The 4,912-nt window shown below is 44.1% G+C and overlaps 1 pseudogene; it reads left to right on the forward strand.

The window, feature by feature from the left end:
• The first annotated feature begins 474 nt into the window (after positions 1 to 474).
• LOC116456509 (small nucleolar RNA U3) lies at positions 475 to 556 on the forward strand (annotated as a pseudogene).
• Positions 557 to 4,912: the final 4,356 nt, after the last annotated feature.

Below are 4,912 nucleotides of genomic sequence, written 5' to 3' on the forward strand. Positions count from 1 at the left end.
TTTGGGAGGCCAAGGTGGGAGAACTGCTCGTGACCAGGAGTTCACAACCAGCCTGGGCAACATAGCAAGACTCTCGCCTCAACAAAAAATATTTTTAAAAATTAGTCAGGCATGGTGCTGCATGCCTGTAGTCCTAGCTATTCATGAGGCTGAGGTGGGAAGATCACATTTTTAAAACAAATATTTCATTTTATAAAATAGAGACTGTTTCACTATGTTGCCTAGGCTGGTCTCCAACTCCTGGGCTCAAGTGATCCTTCCTCCTCGGCTTCCCCGAGTGCTGGGATTACAGGTATGAGCCACTGCGCCCCGCCAGGAAGATCACTTGAGCCTAGGAATTTGAGGCTGCAGTGAGCTATGACTGTGTCACTGCACTCTAGCCTAAGTGACAGAGTGAGACATTGTCTCTTAAATAAATAAATAAATAAAAGAAAAATAAGCAAGGAAGGAATGAGTGACAAGAACGGAAGAACAAAGGCTGTGCTTTCTGGGATCATTTCTATAGTTCATTACTAGAGAAGTTTCTCTGATTGTATAGAGCAAAAGAAAAAATATTAAATATAAAATTCTAAAAAATTGAATGGAAGAGCAGCAAAATATCATTTTTTCTTCAATATGACCCCAATTCAATGCTGGAATAATAATTCTCTAAATCTGTATAGCATATCCAGTTTTCCAAGCATTTTTAGATTCTATTTCTTTTTTTTTTTTTTTTTGAGATAGAATCTCGCTCTGTCCCTCAAGCTGGAGTGCAGTAGTGTGATCTCAGCTCACTGCAACACTCGCCTCCTGGGTTCTTCTGCCTCAGCCTCCCGAGTAGCTGGGACTACAGGCGTGTGCCACCAAACCCGGATAATTTTTATATTTTTTAGTAGAGACAGGGGTTTCACCATATTGGCCAGGCTAGTCTCGAACTCCTGACCTCATGATCTGCCCACCTGAGCCTCCCAAAGTGCTGGGATTACAGGCGTGAGCCATCGCGCCCAGCCTTAGATTCCCATTTCATCTGATAGTCACAATAGCCAATACAGGCAGAATATATCCATGTATGAGAACTTTCTTAAAGGTAAGTAAATAATAATAATAATAATAATAATAATAATAATAATTGCATTCCTCTGTGATACTTAAGAACCCAATCCACCCTCTTTTGCAGTAATAATAATGGGAATAGCTAATGTTTTTACAGATGCTCCTCAACTTACAATGGGGTTATGTCCCAATAAAACCATCATAAGCTGAAAATATAAGTCACAACACATTTAATACACCTAACCTGCCGAACATCTTAGCTTAGCCTAGCCCAACTTAAATGTGCTTAGAATACTTAACGTTAGCCTACAGCTGGGCAAAATCATCTAACCAAAGCCTATTTTATCACAAAGTGTTGAATATCTCAGGTAATTTATTTAATGCCATATTGAAAGTGAAAAACAGAACAGTTATATGGTTACTGGAAATACAGTTTCTACTGAATGGTATCCTTTTCGCTCAATCTTAAAGTCAAAAAATCGTAAGTTGAAACCTTGTAAGTTGAAAACTGTCTGTACTTAATACAAACTGTTCTTAGCACACGAACCCATTAAATCCCCACCAAAAAGAGAGAGAAAAAAAAAAAACATGAAGTAGGCATCATAGTTACTTCCAGTTTTTTTTTTCTTGCAATCCCCAAACATTAGACATGAATGTTACCTCCACTTCATGGATGCAGAAACTTCTCATTCTTCTTTCCAAGGCACAGAAATAGTGAAAGCCTTTGTTTCCTTAAAGAGTGCATACATACATACTCATACACACATTGATGTGCCATAATTTATTTAACTTTTTAAAAATAAAGGTTTCTTTTTATAATAGTTACAAATGCTCACTATCAAAAATTTGCTTTTTTTTTGAGACTTGCTCTGTCGCCCAGGCTGGAGTGCAGTAGCACGATCTTGGCTCACTGCAACCTCCGCCTCCCGGGTTCAAGCGATTCTTGTGCCTCAGCCTCCCAAGTAGCTGGGATTACAGGTGCCTGCCACCAGGCCTGGCTAATTTTTGTATTTTTAGTAGAGATGGGGTTTCACCATGTTGATCATGCTGGTCTTGAACTCCTGACCTCAGGTGATCCACCCACCTTGGCCTCCCAAAGTGCTGGGATTACAGGCTTGAGCCACCACGCCCAGACTTGCTGGGATTACAGGTGTGAACCACCATGCCCGGCTTCAAAAATTTGTTAATATAGAAAAATACAAAGAAGGCTGGGCGCGGTGGCTCACACCTGTAAACCCCAGCACTTTGGGAGACTGGGGGAGTGGGGGGGTGCGGATAACCTGAGGTTGGGAGTTCAAGACCAGCCTGACCAACATGGAGAAACCCCGTCTCTACTAAAAATACAAAATTAGCCGGGTGTGGTGGTGCATGCCTGTAATCCCAGCCACTTGGGAGGCTGAGGCAGGAGAATCGCTTGAACCCAGAAGGCGGAGGTTGTGGTGAGCCAAGATTGTGCCATTGCCGTCCAGCCTGGGCAACGAGAGTGAAACTCAATCTCAAAAAAAAAAAAAAAAAAAAAGAAAAGAAAAGTACAAAGGCAGCTGGGTGTGGTAGCTCACACCTGTAATCCTAGCACTTTGGGAGGCCAAGGCGGGTAGATCACTTGAGGCCAGAAATTTGAGACCAGCCTAGGAAACATAGCAAGATCCTGACTCTACAAAAAATACACAAAGTAGCCAGGTGTGGTGGTGCACAGAGAATCGCTCGAGCCCAGGAGATCAAGGCTGCAGTGAGCTGATTATACCACTGTACTCCAGCCTGGGTGACAGAGTGAGACCCTGTCTCAAAATAAAAGGACAAAGAAGTAAAGAAAAGTCACAGTCTCATCATACTGAGATATGCCATATACATAGATAGCTACAGATATATGTATATAAACATATATGCACACACACAGACTTTTTCACTTAATAAATCATGAGTATTTTCCATGTCATTAAATATTCCCCTAGAATGTGATTTTTAGTGACTATACAGAAAAACTGCAGAGAACACACTGTATGGATAAACCAAAATTTTCTCAACCAAAAGATTTTAATTTCGCCATCATAAACAACAGCAATATATCCAAGCATATTCTTGGAGTACACTTCAAGAGGTGAAGATGTTGAATTAAAAAAAAATGTATTGCCAAACTGCCCTGAAGAATGTTCATATCAATTTATGCCTCACACATGTTTTTCCAAAGGACATCTAGAGGCCCGTAAGCCACAGCACCCAGATGAGTCAGGACAGCCATGCCTGGGGGCCAGGTGCCCAGGAAGTCCCCAGCGGGCACAAGAAAATCCATGCTATTTCCCCATCTGGGGAACTCTGGATGAGCTTAGCATCAGGCTTGCCTGTCCTTCGCCCACCATTCAGACAGGAGGAGCAGGTTGAGGCCAACTCCCAGCAAAACTGTCCTCCTGGCAGAAAGAGTGTCTAGGACGGCCTGAGGAAGAGGCATAGGGCCACTGTCTCACTGTCCTGCACTAGGTTTGGGAAAAACAATGCAGACTCAACAAACATTTCTGCTAAGACTTTCTGCTCCTCCTCCTTACCCAATTTTCACCCAACTCCATGTTCCACCTCACCCAACTCCCAGGTCTCAGACCCACAGCCACAGAACTGACTCTCTTTCCGCCAAGGAAGAACTGTACAATGAGTGGCTAATGATACTGAAGTGAAAAAGACCTGAGTTCAAATCCCAATGCTCCTAAAACTACCTGAGGCACCCTGGAAAAATTGCTTAACCTCTCTAGATCTCCATTTACCATCTGAAATGGGATTAGTAAAACTTACATCCTAGCTATAAACACAGAGTAAATGAACAATGTCAAAAACACTTACCTATCTTGTATCTTCTACCAGCTGCTTGGGCCATGCTGACCAAGCCAGAAAAGGAGCATCATCCCTGATCCCTCCTCCTCTCCTCTCCATGTCACTGATTCTCCATTCAGTACATCTCCCACACACCCCAGTGTGTCACCCCTAGCTCAGGCCACCACTACCTCTCACCTGCAGCTCTCTCTGGTGCCCAGCTCATCTGCCCGCCTCTCCCTCTCCATCATCCACGTGGCAAACAGAGGGATTTTCCTGATGTGCAAAGCTGATGTCATCACTCCCTTGGTTAACATTCTGCAGTGGTCCCCATCCTCCTCCTGCTAAAGCCCAAGTGTTGCTGGCTTACAAGAACCTTGGTGATCTGGCCTCTGCCACCCCAGGATCTCTCACTTGTCCTCCAGCCACACTGAATTGCTTCCAATTACAACAGGCCTGGCCTCTCACGTCCTGGCCTTCACACCTTCTACTACCTATCTCTGGAAGGCACTTTCGTATCTGCTTTAGCTGATGAGATCTCCTAGCAAACAAGCGGAAGTACTGAGCTCTTCACCAATAAGTATTGCCTAACGTTATTTCCTCCTTTAAAAATCTTATTACTAGCCTAGCCTGGTGGTTCACATGTGTAATCCCAGCACTTTGGGAGCCCGAGGTGGGTGGATCACCTGAGGTCAGGAGTTTGAGACCAGCATGACCAACTTGGTGAAACCCCATCTCCACTAAAACACAAAAATTAGCTGGGCATGGTGGGAGGTGCCCGTAATCCCAGCTACTCAGGAGGCTGAGGCAGGAGAATCGCTTGAACCCAGGAGGCAGAGGTTCCAGTGAACCGAGATAGCACCATTGCACTCCAACCTGGGCAACAAGAGTGAAACTCCGTCTCGAAAAAAAAGTTATTCCTCAGCCAGGCACGGTGGCTCACATCTGTAATCCCAGTACTTTGGGAGGCTGAGGTGGGCAGATCACTTGAGCCCAGGGGTTTGTTTGTTTATTTATTTATTTATTTTTGAGATGGAGTCTTGCTCTGTCACCCAGGCTGGAGTGCAGTGGTGTGATCTCG

The sequence above is a fragment of the Hylobates moloch genome, unplaced genomic scaffold (assembly GCF_009828535.3).
Source record: "Hylobates moloch isolate HMO894 unplaced genomic scaffold, HMol_V3 SCAFFOLD_16, whole genome shotgun sequence".
NCBI classification, from domain to species: Eukaryota; Metazoa; Chordata; class Mammalia; order Primates; family Hylobatidae; genus Hylobates; species Hylobates moloch.